We start from the raw sequence: 18,625 nt of genomic DNA on the forward strand, positions 1-18,625 counted from the left end.
AACTACGCATCTGATCAAAAAATATCATAGAACATAAAAAGTAGGAAACTTAATTCTCTACAAAAAAGGTCTCTTAACATTTTGCCATAGCTCGCTTCGTTTCCGAGATATTTGCACATTTATCTCAAGGGAAGGGGCCTAATGGACATATTTCGAGATATTTCTTCTTCTTGTTGTTCTTCTTCTGCACAGCTAAACTGGAAGTGGCATTTCCAGCTCGCAATAGTGCAGAGTTATCTCAAAGAGAGGGGCACGGTGTTTCTGTATCTCTATTATGTTGGTGCGGCTTCGGAACTTTTAAATATCTTGATATATCTCGAGAACTACGCATCTGATCAAAAAATATCATAGAAGATAAAAAGTAGGAAACCTAATTCTCTACAAAAAAGGTCTCTTAACATTTTGCCATAGCTCGCGTCGTTTCCGAGATATTTGCAGATTTATCTCAAGGGAAGGGGCCTGACGGACATATTTCGAGATATTTCTTCTTCTTGTTGTTCTTCTTCTGCACAGCTAAGCTGGAAGTGGCATTTGCGGCTCGCACTAGTGCAGAGTTATCTCAAAGAAAGGGGCCACGGTGTTTCTGTATCTCTATTATGTTGGTGCGGCTTCGGAACTTTTAAATATCTCGATATATCTCGAAAACTACGCTTCTGATCAAAAAATATCATAGAACATAAAAAGTAGGAAACTTAATTCTCTACAAAAAAGGTCTCTCAACATTTTGCCATTGCTTGCTTCGTTTCCGAGATATTTGCAGATTTATCTCAAGGGAAGGGGCCTAACGGACATATTTCGAGATATTTCTTCTTCTTGTTGTTCTTCTTCTGCACAGCAAAGCTGGAAGTGGCATTTCAGCTCGCAATAGTGCAGAGTTATCTCAAAGAGAGGGGCCACGGTGTTTCTGTATCTCTATTATGTTGGTGCGGCTTCGGAACTTTTAAATATCTCGATATATCTCGAAAACTACGCTTCTGATCAAAAAATATCATAGAACATAAATTGTAGGAAACATAATTCTCTACAAAAAACGTCTCTTAACATTTTGCCATAGCTCGCTTCGTTTCCGAGATATTTGCAGATTCAGCTCAAAGGAACTGGCCTGACGGACATATTTCGAGATATTTCTTCTTCTTGTTGTTCTTCTTCTGCACAGCTAAGCTGGAAGTGGCATTTACAGCTCGCAATAGTGCAGAGTTATCTCAAAGAAAGGGGCCACGGTGTTTCTGTATCTCTATTATGTTGGTGCGGCTTCGGAACTTTTAAATATCTCGATATATCTCGAAAACTACGCTTCTGATCAAAAAATATCATAGAACATAAATTGTAGGAAACATAATTCTCTACAAAAAAGGTCTCTTAACATTTTGCCATAGCTCACTTCGTTTCCGAGATATTTGCAGATACATCTCAAGGGAAGGGACCTGACGGACATATTTCGAGATATTTCTTCTTCTTGTTGTTCTTCTTCTGCACAGCTAAGCTGGAAGTGGCATTTACAGCTCGCAATAGTGCAGAGTTATCTCAAAGAAAGGGGCCACGGTGTTTCTGTATCTCTATTATGTTGGTGCGGCTTCGGAACTTTTAAATATCTGGATATATCTCGAGAACTACGCATCTGATCAAAAAATATCATAGAACATGAAAAGTAGGAAACTTAATTCTCTACAAAAAAGGTCTCTTAAGATTTTGCCATAGCTCTCTTCGTTTCCGAGATATTTGCAGATTTATCTCAAGGGAAGGGGCCTGACGGACATATTTCGAGATATTTCTTCTTCTTGTTGTTCTTCTTCTGCACAGCTAAGCTGGAAGTGGCATTTGCAGCTCGCAATAGTGCAGAGTTATCTCAAAGAAAGGGGCCGCGGTGTTTCTGTATCTCTATTATGTTGGTGCGGCTTCGGAACTTTTAAATATCTTGATATATCTCGAGAACTACGCATCTGATCAAAAAATATCATAGAACATAAAAAGTAGGAAACTTAATTCTCTACAAAAAAGGTCTCTTAACATTTTGCCATAGCTCGCTTCGTTTCCGAGATATTTGCACATTTATCTCAAGGGAAGGGGCCTAACGGACATATTTCGAGATATTTCTTCTTCTTGTTGTTCTTCTTCTGCACAGCTAAACTGGAAGTGGCATTTCCAGCTCGCAATAGTGCAGAGTTATCTCAAAGAGAGGGGCCACGGTGTTTCTGTATCTCTATTATGTTGGTGCGGCTTCGGAACTTTTAAATATCTTGATATATCTCGAGAACTACGCATCTGATCAAAAAATATCATAGAAGATGAAAAGTAGGAAACTTAATTCTCTACAAAAAAGGTCTCTTAACATTTTGCCATAGCTCGCTTCGTTTCCGAGATATTTGCAGATTTATCTCAAGGGAAGGGGCCTGACGGACATATTTCGAGATATTTCTTCTTCTTGTTGTTCTTCTTCTGCACAGCTAAGCTGGAAGTGGCATTTGCGGCTCGCACTAGTGCAGAGTTATCTCAAAGAAAGGGGCCACGGTGTTTCTGTATCTCCATTATGTTGGTGCGGCTTCAGAACTTTTAAATATCTCGATATATCTCGAAAACTACGCTTCTGATCAAAAAATATCATAGAACATAAATTGTAGGAAACATAATTCTCTACAAAAAACGTCTCTCAACATTTTGCCATAGCTCGGTTCGTTTCCGAGATATTTGCAGATTCAGCTCTAAGGAACTGGCCTGACGGACATATTTCGAGATATTTCTTCTTCTTGTTGTTCTTGCTCTGCACAGCTAAGCTGGAAGTGGCATTTGCAGCTCGCAATAGTGCAGAGTTATCTCAAAGAAAGGGGCCACGGTGTTTCTGTATCTCTATTATGTTGGTGCGGCTTCGGAACTTTTAAATATCTTGATATATCTCGAGAACTACGCATCTGATCAAAAAATATCATAGAACATGAAAAGTAGGAAACTTAATTCTCTACAAAAAAGGTCTCTTAACATTTTGCCATAGCTCTCTTCGTTTCCGAGATATTTGCTGATTTATCTCAAGGGAAGGGGCCTGACGGACATATTTCGAGATATTTCTTCTTCTTGTTGTTCTTCTTCTGCACAGCTAAGCTGGAAGTGGCATTTGCAGCTCGCAATAGTGCAGAGTTATCTCAAAGAAAGGGGCCACGGTGTTTCTGTATCTCTATTATGTTGGTGCGGCTTCGGAACTTTTAAATATCTTGATATATCTCGAGAACTACGCATCTGATCAAAAAATATCAATGAACATAAAAAGTAGGAAACTTAATTCTCTACCAAAAAGGTCTCTCAACATTTTGCCATTGCTCGCTTCGTTTCGGAGATATTTGCAGATTTATCTCAAGGGAAGGGGCCTAACGGACATATTTCGAGATATTTCTTCTTCTTGTTGTTCTTCTTCTGCACAGCTAAACTGGAAGTGGCATTTCAGCTCGCAATAGTGCAGAGTTATCTCAAAGAGAGGGGCCACGGTGTTTCTGTATCTCTACTATGTTGGTGCGGCTTCGGAACTTTTAAATATCTTGATATATCTCGAGAACTACGCATCTGATCAAAAAATATCATAGAAGATAAAAAGTAGGAAACTTAATTCTCTACAAAAAAGGTCGCTTAACATTTTGCCATAGCTCGCTTTGTTTCCGAGATATTTGCAGATTTATCTCAAGGGAAGGGGCCTGACGGACATATTTCGCGATATTTCTTCTTCTTGTTGTTCTTCTTCTGCACAGCTAAGCTGGAAGTGGCATTTGCAGCTCGCAATAGTGCAGAGTTATCTCAAAGAAAGGGGCCACGGTGTTTCTGTATCTCTATTATGTTGGTGCGGCTTCGGAACTTTTAAATATCTTGATATATCTCGAGAACTACGCATCTGATCAAAAAATATCATAGAACATAAAAAGTAGGAAACTTAATTCTCTACAAAAAAGGTCTCTTAACATTTTGCCATAGCTCGCTTCGTTTCCGAGATATTTGCACATTTATCTCAAGGGAAGGGGCCTAACGGACATATTTCGAGATATTTCTTCTTCTTGTTGTTCTTCTTCTGCACAGCTAAACTGGAAGTGGCATTTCCAGCTCGCAATAGTGCAGAGTTATCTCAAAGAGAGGGGCACGGTGTTTCTGTATCTCTATTATGTTGGTGCGGCTTCGGAACTTTTAAATATCTTGATATATCTCGAGAACTACGCATCTGATCAAAAAATATCATAGAAGATAAAAAGTAGGAAACCTAATTCTCTACAAAAAAGGTCTCTTAACATTTTGCCATAGCTCGCGTCGTTTCCGAGATATTTGCAGATTTATCTCAAGGGAAGGGGCCTGACGGACATATTTCGAGATATTTCTTCTTCTTGTTGTTCTTCTTCTGCACAGCAAAGCTGGAAGTGGCATTTGCGGCTCGCACTAGTGCAGAGTTATCTCAAAGAAAGGGGCCACGGTGTTTCTGTATCTCTATTATGTTGGTGCGGCTTCGGAACTTTTAAATATCTCGATATATCTCGAAAACTACGCTTCTGATCAAAAAATATCATAGAACATAAATTGTAGGAAACATAATTCTCTACAAAAAAGGTCTCTTAACATTTTGCCATAGCTCACTTCGTTTCCGAGATATTTGCAGATATATCTCAAGGGAAGGGGCCTGACGGACATATTTCGAGATATTTCTTCTTCTTGTTGTTCTTCTTCTGCACAGCTAAGCTGGAAGTGGCATTTACAGCTCGCAATAGTGCAGAGTTATCTCAAAGAAAGGGGCCACGGTGTTTCTGTATCTCTATTATGTTGGTGCGGCTTCGGAACTTTTAAATATCTTGATATATCTCGAGAACTACGCATCTGATCAAAAAATATCATAGAAGGTAAAAAGTAGGAAGCTTAATTCTCTACAAAAAAGGTCTCTTAACATTTTGCCATAGCTCGCTTCGTTTCCGAGATATTTGCAGATTTATCTCAAGGGAAGGGGCCTGACGGACATATTTCGAGATATTTCTTCTTCTTGTTGTTCGTCTTCTGCACAGCTAAGCTGGAAGTGTCATTTGCGGCTCGCACTAGTGCAGAGTTATCTCAAAGAAAGGGGCCACGGTGTTTCTGTATCTCTATTATGTTGGTGCGGCTTCGGAACTTTTAAATATCTCGATATATCTCGAAAACTACGCTTCTGATCAAAAAATATCATAGAACATAAATTGTAGGTAACATAATTCTCTACAAAAAAGGTCTCTTAACATTTTGCCATAGCTCACTTCGTTTCCGAGATATTTGCAGATACATCTCAAGGGAAGGGGCCTGACGGACATATTTCGAGATATTTCTTCTTCTTGTTGTTCTTCTTCTGCACAGCTAAGCTGGAAGTGGCATTTACAGCTCGCAATAGTGCAGAGTTATCTCAAAGAAAGGGGCCACGGTGTTTCTGTATCTCTATTATGTTGGTGCGGCTTCGGAACTTTTAAATATCTGGATATATCTCGAGAACTACGCATCTGATCAAAAAATATCATAGAACATGAAAAGTAGGAAACTTAATTCTCTACAAAAAAGGTCTCTTAAGATTTTGCCATAGCTCTCTTCGTTTCCGAGATATTTGCAGATTTATCTCAAGGGAAGGGGCCTGACGGACATATTTCGAGATATTTCTTCTTCTTGTTGTTCTTCTTCTGCACAGCTAAGCTGGAAGTGGCATTTGCGGCTCGCACTAGTGCAGAGTTATCTCGAAGAAAGGGGCCACGGTGTTTCTGTATCTCTATTATGTTGGTGCGGCTTCGGAACTTTTAAATATCTTGATATATCTCGAGAACTGCGCATCTGATCAAAAAATATCATAGAACATAAAAAGTAGGAAACTTAATTCTCTACAAAAAAGGTCTCTTAACATTTTGCCATAGCTCGCTTCGTTTCCGAGATATTTGCAGATTTATCTCAAGGGAAGGGGCCTAACGGACATATTTCGAAATATTTCTGCTTCTTGTTGTTCTTCTTCTGCACAGCTAAACTGGAAGTGGCATTTCCAGCTCGCAATAGTGCAGAGTTATCTCAAAGAGAGGGGCCACTGTGTTTCTGTATCTCTATTATGTTGGTGCGGCTTCGGAACTTTTAAATATCTTGATATATCTCGAGAACTACGCATCTGATCAAAAAATATCATAGAAGATAAAAAGTAGGAAACTTAATTCTCTACAAAAAAGGTCTCTTAACATTTTGCCATAGCTCGCTTCGTTTCCGAGATATTTGCAGATTTATCTCAAGGGAAGGGGCCTGACGGACATATTTCGAGATATTTCTTCTTCTTGTTGTTCTTCTTCTGCGCAGCTAAGCTGGAAGTGGCATTTGCGGCTCGCACTAGTGCAGAGTTATCTCAAAGAAAGGGGCCACGGTGTTTCTGTATCTCTATTATGTTGGTGCGGCATCGGAACTTTTAAATATCTCGATATATCTCGAAAACTACGCTTCTGATCAAAAAATATCATAGAACATGAATTGTAGGAAACATAATTCTCTACAAAAAACGTCTCTTAACATTTTGCCATAGCTCGCTTCGTTTCCGAGATATTTGCAGATTCAGCTCAAAGGAACTGGCCTGACGGACATATTTCGAGATATTTCTTCTTCTTGTTGTTCTTCCTCTGCACAGCTAAGCTGGAAGTGGCATTTGCAGCTCGCAATAGTGCAGAGTTATCTCAAAGAAAGGGGCCACGGTGTTTCTGTATCTCTATTATGTTGGTGCGGCTTCGGAACTTTTAAATATCTTGATATATCTCGAGAACTACGCATCTGATCAAAAAATATCATAGAAGATAAAAAGTAGGAAACTTAATTCTCTACAAAAAAGGTCTCTTAACATTTTGCCATAGCTCGCTTCGTTTCCGAGATATTTGCAGATTTATCTCAAGGGAAGGGGCCTGACGGACATATTTCGAGATATTTCTTCTTCTTGTTGTTCTTCTTCTGCACAGCTAAACTGGAAGTGGCATTTCCACCTCGCAATAGTGCAGAGTTATCTCAAAGAGAGGGGCCACGGTGTTTCTGTATCCCTATTATGTTGGTGCGGCTTCGGAACTTTTAAATATCTTGATATATCTCGAGAACTACGCATCTGATCAAAAAATATCATAGAACATAAAAAGTAGGAAACTTAATTCTCTACAAAAAAGGTCTCTTAACATTTTGCCATAGCTCGCTTCGTTTCCGAGATATTTGCAGATTTATCTCAAGGGAAGGGGCCTAACGGACATATTTCGAGATATTTCTGCTTCTTGTTGTTCTTCTTCTGCACAGCTAAACTGGAAGTGGCATTTCCAGCTCGCAATAGTGCAGAGTTATCTCAAAGAGAGGGGCCACGGTGTTTCTGTATCTCTATTATGTTGGTGCGGCTTCGGAACTTTTAAATATCTTGATATATCTCGAGAACTGCGCATCTGATCAAAAAATATCATAGAACATAAAAAGTAGGAAACCTAATTCTCTACAAAAAAGGTCTCTTAACATTTTGCCATAGCTCTCTTCGTTTCCGAGATATTTGCAGATTTATCTCAAGGGAAGGGGTCTAACGGACATATTTCGAAATATTTCTGCTTCTTGTTGTTCTTCTTCTGCACAGCTAAACTGGAAGTGGCATTTCCAGCTCGCAATAGTGCAGAGTTATCTCAAAGAGAGGGGCCACGGTGTTTCTGTATCTCTATTATGTTGGTGCGGCTTCGGAACTTTTAAATATCTTGATATATCACCAGAACTACGCATCTGATCAAAAAATATCATAGAACATAAAAAGTAGGAAACTTAATTGTCTACAAAAAAGGTCTCTTAACATTTTGCCATAGCTCGCTTCGTTTCCGAGATATTTGCAGATTTATCTCAAGGGAAGGGGCCTAACGGACATACTTCGAGATATTTCTGCTTCTTGTTGTTCTTCTTCTGCACAGCTAAACTGGAAGTGGCATTTCCAGCTCGCAATAGTGTAGAGTTATCTCAAAGAGAGGGGCCACGGTGTTTCTGTATCTCTATTATGTTGGTGCGGCTTCGGAACTTTTAAATATCTTGATATATCTCGAGAACTACGCATCTGATCAAAAAATATCATAGACGATAAAAAGTAGGAAACTTAATTCTCTACAAAAAAGGTCTCTTAACATTTTGCCATAGCTCGCTTCGTTTCCGAGATATTTGCAGATTTATCTCAAGGGAAGGGGCCTGACGGACATATTTCGAGATATTTCTGCTTCTTGTTGTTCTTCTTCTGCACAGCTAAACTGGAAGTGGCATTTCCAGCTCGCAATAGTGCAGAGTTATCTCAAAGAGAGGGGCCACGGTGTTTCTGTATCCCTATTATGTTGGTGCGGCTTCGGAACTTTTAAATATCTTGATATATCTCGAGAACTACGCATCTGATCAAAAAATATCATAGAACATAAAAAGTAGGAAACTTAATTCTCTACAAAAAAGGTCTCTTAACATTTTGCCATAGCTCGCTTCGTTTCCGAGATATTTGCAGATTTATCTCAAGGGAAGGGGCCTAACGGACATATTTCGAAATATTTCTGCTTCTTGTTGTTCTTCTTCTGCACAGCTAAACTGGAAGTAGCATTTCCAGCTCGCACTAGTGCAGCGTTATCTCAAAGAAAGGGGCCACGGTGTTTCTGTATCTCCATTATGTTGGTGCGGCTTCGGAACTTTTAAATATCTCGATATATCTCGAAAACTACGCTTCTGATCAAAAAATATCATAGAACATAAATTGTAGGAAACATAATTCTCTACAAAAAACGTCTCTTAACATTTTGCCATAGCTCGCTTCGTTTCCGAGATATTTGCAGATTCAGCTCAAGGGAAGGGGCCTAACGGACATATTTCGAGATATTTCTTCTTCTTGTTGTTCTTCTTCTGCACAGCTAAGCTGGAAGTGGCATTTGCAGCTCGCAATAGTGCAGAGTTATCTCAAAGAAAGGGGCCACGGTGTTTCTGTATCTCTATTATGTTGGTGCGGCTTCGGAACTTTTAAATATCTTGATATATCTCGAGAACTACGCATCTGATCAAAAAATATCATAGAACATAAAAAGTAGGAAACTTAATTCTCTACAAAAAAGGTCTCTTAACATTTTGCCATAGCTCGCTTCGTTTCCGAGATATTTGCACATATATCTCAAGGAAAGGGGCCTAACGGACATATTTCGAGATATTTCTTCTTCTTGTTGTTCTTGTTCTGCACAGCTAAACTGGAAGTGGCATTTCCAGCTCGCAATAGTGCAGAGTTATCTCAAAGAGAGGGGCCACGGTGTTTCTGTATCTCTATTATGTTGGTGCGGCATGGGAACTTTTAAATATCTTGATATATCTCGAGAACTACGCATCTGATCAAAAAATATCATAGAACATAAAAAGTAGGAAACTTAATTCTCTACAAAAAAGGTCTCTTAACATTTTGCCATAGCTCGCTTCGTTTCCGAGATATTTGCAGATTTATCTCAAGGGAAGGGGCCTGACGGACATATTTCGAGATATTTCTTCTTCTTGTTGTTCTTCTTCTGCACAGCTAAACTGGAAGTGGCATTTCCAGCTCGCAATAGTGCAGAGTTATCTCAAAGAGAGGGGCCACGGTGTTTCTGTATCCCTATTATGTTGGTGCGGCTTCGGAACTTTTAAATATCTTGATATATCTCGAGAACTACGCATCTGATCAAAAAATATCATAGAACATAAAAAGTAGGAAACTTAATTCTCTACAAAAAAGGTCTCTTAACATTTTGCCATAGCTCGCTTCGTTTCCGAGATATTTGCAGATTTATCTCAAGGGAAGGGGCCTAACGGACATATTTCGAGATATTTCTGCTTCTTGTTGTTCTTCTTCTGCACAGCTAAACTGGAAGTGGCATTTCCAGCTCGCAATAGTGCAGAGTTATCTCAAAGAGAGGGGCCACGGTGTTTCTGTATCTCTATTATGTTGGTGCGGCTTCGGAACTTTTAAATATCTTGATATATCTCGAGAACTGCGCATCTGATCAAAAAATATCATAGAACATAAAAAGTAGGAAACCTAATTCTCTACAAAAAAGGTCTCTTAACATTTTGCCATAGCTCTCTTCGTTTCCGAGATATTTGCAGATTTATCTCAAGGGAAGGGGTCTAACGGACATATTTCGAAATATTTCTGCTTCTTGTTGTTCTTCTTCTGCACAGCTAAACTGGAAGTGGCATTTGCAGCTCGCAATAGTGCAGAGTTATCTCAAAGAGAGGGGCCACGGTGTTTCTGTATCTCTATTATGTTGGTGCGGCTTCGGAACTTTTAAATATCTTGATATATCTCGAGAACTACGCATCTGATCAAAAAATATCATAGAAGATAAAAAGTAGGAAACTTAATTCTCTACAAAAAAGGTCTCTTAACATTTTGCCATAGCTCGCTTCGTTTCCGAGATATTTGCAGATTTATCTCAAGGGAAGGGGCCTGACGGACATATTTCGAGATATTTCTTCTTCTTGTTGTGCTTCTTCTGCACAGCTAAACTGGAAGTGGCATTTCCAGCTCGCAATAGTGCAGAGTTATCTCAAAGAGAGGAGCCACGGTGTTTCTGTATCCCTATTATGTTTGTGCGGCTTCGGAACTTTTAAATATCTTGATATATCTCGAGAACTACGCATCTGATCAAAAAATATCATAGAAGATAAAAAGTAGGAAACTTAATTCTCTACAAAAAAGGTCTCTTAACATTTTGCCATAGCTCGCTTCGTTTCCGAGATATTTGCAGATTTATCTCAAGGGAAGGGGCCTGACGGACATATTTCGAGATATTTCTTCTTCTTGTTGTGCTTCTTCTGCACAGCTAAACTGGAAGTGGCATTTCCAGCTCGCAATAGTGCAGAGTTATCTCAAAGAGAGGAGCCACGGTGTTTCTGTATCCCTATTATGTTTGTGCGGCTTCGGAACTTTTAAATATCTTGATATATCACCAGAACTACGCATCTGATCAAAAAATATCATAGAACATAAAAAGTAGGAAACTTAATTGTCTACAAAAAAGGTCTCTTAACATTTTGCCATAGCTCGCTTCGTTTCCGAGATATTTGCAGATTTATCTCAAGGGAAGGGGCCTAACGGACATATTTCGAGATATTTCTGCTTCTTGTTGTTCTTCTTCTGCACAGCTAACCTGGAAGTGGCATTTCCAGCTCGCAATAGTGTAGAGTTATCTCAAAGAGAGGGGCCACGGTGTTTCTGTATCTCTATTATGTTGGTGCGGCTTCGGAACTTTTAAGTATCTTGATCTATCTCGAGAACTACGCATCTGATCAGAAAATATCATAGAAGATAAAAAGTAGGAAACTTAATTCTCTACAAAAAAGGTCTCTTAACATTTCGCCATAGCTCGCTTCGTTTCCGAGATATTTGCAGATTTATCTCAAGGGAAGGGGCCTGTCGGACATATTTCGAGATACTTCTTCTTCTTGTTGTTCTTCTTCTGCAGAGCTAAGCTGGAAGTGGCATTTGCGGCTCGCACTAGTGCAGAGTTATCTCAAAGAAAGGGGCCACGGTGTTTCTGTATCCCTATTATGTTGGTGCGGCTTCGGAACTTTTAAATATCTCGATATATCTCGAAAACTACGCTTCTGATCAAAAAATATCATAGAACATAAATTGTAGGAAACATAATTCTCTACAAAAAACGTCTCTTAACATTTTGCCATAGCTCGCTTCGTTTCCGAGATATTTGCAGATTCAGCTCAAAGGAACTGGCCTGACGGACATATTTCGAGATATTTCTTTTTCTTGTTGTTCTTCCTCTGCACAGCTAAGCTGGAAGTGGCATTTGCAGCTCGCAATAGTGCAGAGTTATCTCAAAGAAAGGGGCCACGGTGTTTCTGTATCTCTATTATGTTGGTGCGGCTTCGGAACTTTAAAATATCTTGATATATCTCGAGAACTACGCATCTGATCAAAAAATATCATAGAACATAAATTGTAGGAAACATAATTCTCTACAAAAAATGTCTCTTAACATTTTGCCATAGCTCGCTTCGTTTCCGAGATATTTGCAGATATATCTCAAGGGAAGGGGCCTGACGGACATATTTCGAGATATTTCTTCTTCTTGTTGTTCTTCTTCTGCACAGCTAAGCTGGAAGTGGCATTTACAGCTCGCAATAGTGCAGAGTTATCTCAAAGAAAGGGGCCACGGTGTTTCTGTATCTCTATTATGTCGGTGCGGCTTCGGAACTTTTAAATATCTTGATATATCTCGAAAACTACGCTTCTGATCAAAAAATATCATACAACATAAATTGTAGGAAACATAATGCTCTACAAAAAAGGTCTCTTAACATTTTGCCATAGCTCGCTTCGTTTCCGAGATATTTGCAGATATATCTCAAGGCAAGGGGCCTGACGGACATATTTCGAGATATTTCTTCTTCTTGTTGTTCTTCTTCTGCACAGCTAAGCTGGAAGTGGCATTTACAGCTCGCAATAGTGCAGAGTTATCTCAAAGAAAGGGGCCACGGTGTTTCTGTATATCTATTATGTTGGTGCGGCTTCGGAACTTTTAAATATCTCGATATATCTCGAAAACTACGCTTCTGATCAAAAAATATCGTAGAACATAAATTGTAGGAAACATAATTCTCTACAAAAAAGGTCTCTTAACATTTTGCCATAGCTCGCTTCGTTTCCGAGATATTTGCAGATATATCTCAAGGGAAGGGGCCTGACGGACATATTTCGAGATATTTCTTCTTCTTGTTGTTCTTCTTCTGCACAGCTAAGCTGGAAGTGGCATTTACAGCTCGCAATAGTGCAGAGTTATCTCAAAGAAAGGGGCCACGGTGTTTCTGTATCTCTATTATGTTGGTGCGGCTTCGGAACTTTTAAATATCTTGATATATCTCGAGAACTACGCATCTGATCAAAAAATATCATAGAATATAAAAAGTAGGAAACTTAATTCTCTAGAAAAAAGGTCTCTTAACATTTTGCCATAGCTCGCTTCGTTTCCGAGATATTTGCAGATTTATCTCAAGGGAAGGGGCCTAACGGACATATTTCGAGATATTTCTTCTTCTTGTTGTTCTTCTTCTGCACAGCTAAACTGGAAGTGGCATTTCCAGCTCGCAATAGTGCAGAGTTATCTCAAAGAGAGGGGCCACGGTGTTTCTGTATCTCTATTATGTTGGTGCGGCTTCGGAACTTTTAAATATCTTGATATATCTCGAGAACTACGCATCTGATCAAAAAATATCATAGAAGATAAAAAGTAGGAAACTTAATTCCCTACAAAAAAGGTCTCTTAACATTTTGCCATAGCTCGCTTCGTTTCCGAGATATTTGCAGATTTATCTCAAGGGCAGGGGCCTAACGGACATATTTCGAGATATTTCTTCTTCTTGTTGTTCTTCTTCTGCACAGCTAAGCTGGAAGTGGCATTTGCGGCTCGCACTAGTGCAGAGTTATCTCAAAGAAAGGGGCCACGGTGTTTCTGTATCTCTATTATGTTGGTGCGGTTTCGGAACTTTTAAATATCTTGATATATCTCGAGAACTACGCATCTGATCAAAAAATATCATAGAAGATAAAAAGTAGGAAACATAATTCTCTACAAAAAACGTCTCTTAACATTTTGCCATAGCTCGCTTCGTTTCCGAGATATTTGCAGATTCAGCTCAAAGGAACTGGCCTGACGGACATATTTCGAGATATTTCTTCTTCTTGTTGTTCTTCCTCTGCACAGCTAAGCTGGAAGTGGCATTTGCAGCTCGCAATAGTGCAGAGTTATCTCAAAGAAAGGGGCCACGGTGTTTCTGTATCTCTATTATGATGGTGCGGCTTCGGAACTTTTAAATATCTTGATATATCTCGAGAACTACGCATCTGATCAAAAAATATCATAGAACATAAAAAGTAGGAAACTTAATTCTCTACAAAAAAGGTCTCTTAACATTTTGCCATAGCTCGCTTCGTTTCCGAGATATTTGCAGATTTATCTCAAGGGAAGGGGCCTAACGGACATATTTCGAGATATTTCTGCTTCTTGTTGTTCTTCTTCTGCACAGCTAAACTGGAAGTGGCATTTCCAGCTCGCAATAGTGCAGAGTTATCTCAAAGAGAGGGGCCACGGTGTTTCTGTATCTCTATTATGTTGGTGCGGCTTCGGAACTTTTAAATATCTTGATATATCTCGAGAACTGCGCATCTGATCAAAAAATATCATAGAACATAAAAAGTAGGAAACCTAATTCTCTACAAAAAAGGTCTCTTAACATTTTGCCATAGCTCTCTTCGTTTCCGAGATATTTGCAGATTTATCTCAAGGGAAGGGGTCTAACGGACATATTTCGAAATATTTCTGCTTCTTGTTGTTCTTCTTCTGCACAGCTAAACTGGAAGTGGCATTTGCAGCTCGCAATAGTGCAGAGTTATCTCAAAGAGAGGGGCCACGGTGTTTCTGTATCTCTATTATGTTGGTGCGGCTTCGGAACTTTTAAATATCTTGATATATCTCAAGAACTACGCATCTGATCAAAAAATATCATAGAAGATAAAAAGTAGGAAACTTAATTCTCTACAAAAAAGGTCTCTTAACATTTTGCCATAGCTCGCTTCGTTTCCGAGATATTTGCAGATTTATCTCAAGGGAAGGGGCCTGACGGACATATTTCGAGATATTTCTTCTTCTTGTTGTGCTTCTTCTGCACAGCAAAACTGGAAGTGGCATTTCCAGCTCGCAATAGTGCAGAGTTATCTCAAAGAGAGGAGCCACGGTGTTTCTGTATCCCTATTATGTTTGTGCGGCTTCGGAACTTTTAAATATCTTGATATATCTCGAGAACTACGCATCTGATCAAAAAATATCATAGAAGATAAAAAGTAGGAAACTTAATTCTCTACAAAAAAGGTCTCTTAACATTTTGCCATAGCTCGCTTCGTTTCCGAGATATTTGCAGATTTATCTCAAGGGAAGGGGCCTGACGGACATATTTCGAGATATTTCTTCTTCTTGTTGTGCTTCTTCTGCACAGCTAAACTGGAAGTGGCATTTCCAGCTCGCAATAGTGCAGAGTTATCTCAAAGAGAGGAGCCACGGTGTTTCTGTATCCCTATTATGTTTGTGCGGCTTCGGAACTTTTAAATATCTTGATATATCACCAGAACTACGCATCTGATCAAAAAATATTATAGAACATAAAAAGTAGGAAACTTAATTCTCTACAAAAAAGGTCTCTTAACATTTTGCCATAGCTCGCTTCGTTTCCGAGATATTTGCAGATTTATCTCAAGGGAAGGGGCCTAACGGACATATTTCGAGATATTTCTGCTTCTTGTTGTTCTTCTTCTGCACAGCTAAACTGGAAGTAGCATTTCCAGCTCGCACTAGTGCAGCGTTATCTCAAAGAAAGGGGCCACGGTGTTTCTGTATCTCCATTATGTTGGTGCGGCTTCGGAACTTTTAAATATCTTGATATATCTCGAGAACTACGCATCTGATCAAAAAATATCATAGAACATAAAAAGTAGGAAACTTAATTCTCTACAAAAAAGGTCTCTTAACATTTTGCCATAGCTCGCTTCGTTTCCGAGATATTTGCACATATATCTCAAGGGAAGGGGCCTAACGGACATATTTCGAGATATTTCTTCTTCTTGTTGTTCTTGTTCTGCACAGCTAAACTGGAAGTGGCATTTCCAGCTCGCAATAGTGCAGAGTTATCTCAAAGAGAGGGGCCACGGTGTTTCTGTATCTCTATTATGTTGGTGCGGCATGGGAACTTTTAAATATCTTGATATATCTCGAGAACTACGCATCTGATCAAAAAATATCATAGAACATAAAAAGTAGGAAACTTAATTCTCTACAAAAAAGGTCTCTTAACATTTTGCCATAGCTCGCTTCGTTTCCGAGATATTTGCAGATTTATCTCAAGGGAAGGGGCCTGACGGACATATTTCGAGATATTTCTTCTTCTTGTTGTTCTTCTTCTGCACAGCTAAACTGGAAGTGGCATTTCCAGCTCGCAATAGTGCAGAGTTATCTCAAAGAGAGGGGCCACGGTGTTTCTGTATCCCTATTATGTTGGTGCGGCTTCGGAACTTTTAAATATCTTGATATATCTCGAGAACTACGCATCTGATCAAAAAATATCATAGAACATAAAAAGTAGGAAACTTAATTCTCTACAAAAAAGGTCTCTTAACATTTTGCCATAGCTCGCTTCGTTTCCGAGATATTTGCAGATTTATCTCAAGGGAAGGGGCCTAACGGACATATTTCGAGATATTTCTGCTTCTTGTTGTTCTTCTTCTGCACAGCTAAACTGGAAGTGGCATTTCCAGCTCGCAATAGTGCAGAGTTATCTCAAAGAGAGGGGCCACGGTGTTTCTGTATCTCTATTATGTTGGTGCGGCTTCGGGACTTTTAAATATCTTGATATATCTCGAGAACTGCGCATCTGATCAAAAAATATCATAGAACATAAAAAGTAGGAAACCTAATTCTCTACAAAAAAGGTCTCTTAACATTTTGCCATAGCTCTCTTCGTTTCCGAGATATTTGCAGATTTATCTCAAGGGAAGGGGTCTAACGGACATATTTCGAAATATTTCTGATTCTTGTTGTTCTTCTTCTGCACAGCTAAACTGGAAGTGGCATTTGCAGCTCGCAATAGTGCAGAGTTATCTCAAAGAGAGGGGCCACGGTGTTTCTGTATCTCTATTATGTTGGTGCGGCTTCGGAACTTTTAAATATCTTGATATATCTCGAGAACTACGCATCTGATCAAAAAATATCATAGAAGATAAAAAGTAGGAAACTTAATTCTCTACAAAAAAGGTCTCTTAACATTTTGCCATAGCTCGCTTCGTTTCCGAGATATTTGCACATTTATCTCAAGGGAAGGGGCCTAACGGACATATTTCGAGATATTTCTTCTTCTTGTTGTTCTTCTTCTGCACAGCTAAGCTGGAAGTGGCATTTACAGCTCGCAATAGTGCAGAGTTATCTCAAAGAAAGGGGCCACGGTGTTTCTGTATCTCTATTATGTTGGTGCGGCTTCGGAACTTTTAAATATCTTGATATATCTCGAGAACTACGCATCTGATCAAAAAATATCATAGAATATAAAAAGTAGGAAACTTAATTCTCTAGAAAAAAGGTCTCTTAACATTTTGCCATAGCTCGCTTCGTTTCCGAGATATTTGCAGATTTATCTCAAGGGCAGGGGCCTAACGGACATATTTCGAGATATTTCTTCTTCTTGTTGTTCTTCTTCTGCACAGCTAAGCTGGAAGTGGCATTTGCGGCTCGCACTAGTGCAGAGTTATCTCAAAGAAAGGGGCCACGGTGTTTCTGTATCTCTATTATGTTGGTGCGGCTTCGGAACTTTTAAATATCTCGATATATCTCGAAAACTACGCTTCTGATCAAAAAATATCATAGAACATAAATTGTAGGAAACATAATTCTCTACAAAAAACGTCTCTTAACATTTTGCAATAGCTCGCTTCGTTTCCGAGATATTTGCAGATTCAGCTCAAGGGAAGGGGCCTAACGGACATATTTCGAGATATTTCTTCTTCTTGTTGTTCTTCTTCTGCACAGCTAAGCTGGAAGTGGCATTTGCAGCTCGCAATAGTGCAGAGTTATCTCAAAGAAAGGGGCCACGGTGTTTCTGTATCTCTATTATGTTGGTGCGGCTTCGGAACTTTTAAATATCTTGATATATCTCGAGAACTACGCATCTGATCAAAAAATATCATAGAACATAAAAAGTAGGAAACTTAATTCTCTACAAAAAAGGTCTCTTAACATTTTGCCATAGCTCGCTTCGTTTCCGAGATATTTGCACATATATCTCAAGGGAAGGGGCCTAACGGACATATTTCGAGATATTTCTTCTTCTTGTTGTTCTTGTTCTGCACAGCGAAACTGGAAGTGGCATTTCCAGCTCGCAATAGTGCAGAGTTATCTCAAAGAGAGGGGCCACGGTGTTTCTGTATCTCTATTATGTTGGTGCGGCATGGGAACTTTTAAATATCTTGATATATCTCGAGAACTACGCATCTGATCAAAAAATATCATAGAACATAAAAAGTAGGAAACTTAATTCTCTACAAAAAAGGTCTCTTAACATTTTGCCATAGCTCGCTTCGTTTCCGAGATATTTGCAGATTTATCTCAAGGGAAGGGGCCTGACGGACATATTTCGAGATATTTCTTCTTCTTGTTGTTCTTCTTCTGCACAGCTAAACTGGAAGTGGCATTTCCAGCTCGCAATAGTGCAGAGTTATCTCAAAGAGAGGGGCCACGGTGTTTCTGTATCCCTATTATGTTGGTGCGGCTTCGGAACTTTTAAATATCTTGATATATCTCGAGAACTACGCATCTGATCAAAAAATATCATAGAACATAAAAAGTAGGAAACTTAATTCTCTACAAAAAAGGTCTCTTAACATTTTGCCATAGCTCGCTTCGTTTCCGAGATATTTGCAGATTTATCTCAAGGGAAGGGGCCTAACGGACATATTTCGAGATATTTCTGCTTCTTGTTGTTCTTCTTCTGCACAGCTAAACTGGAAGTGGCATTTACAGCTCGCAATAGTGCAGAGTTATCTCAAAGAAAGGGGCCACGGTGTTTCTGTATATCTATT

The sequence above is a fragment of the Osmia lignaria genome, unplaced genomic scaffold, assembly GCF_051020975.1.
Source record: "Osmia lignaria lignaria isolate PbOS001 unplaced genomic scaffold, iyOsmLign1 scaffold0001, whole genome shotgun sequence".
NCBI lineage: Eukaryota > Metazoa > Arthropoda > Insecta > Hymenoptera > Megachilidae > Osmia > Osmia lignaria.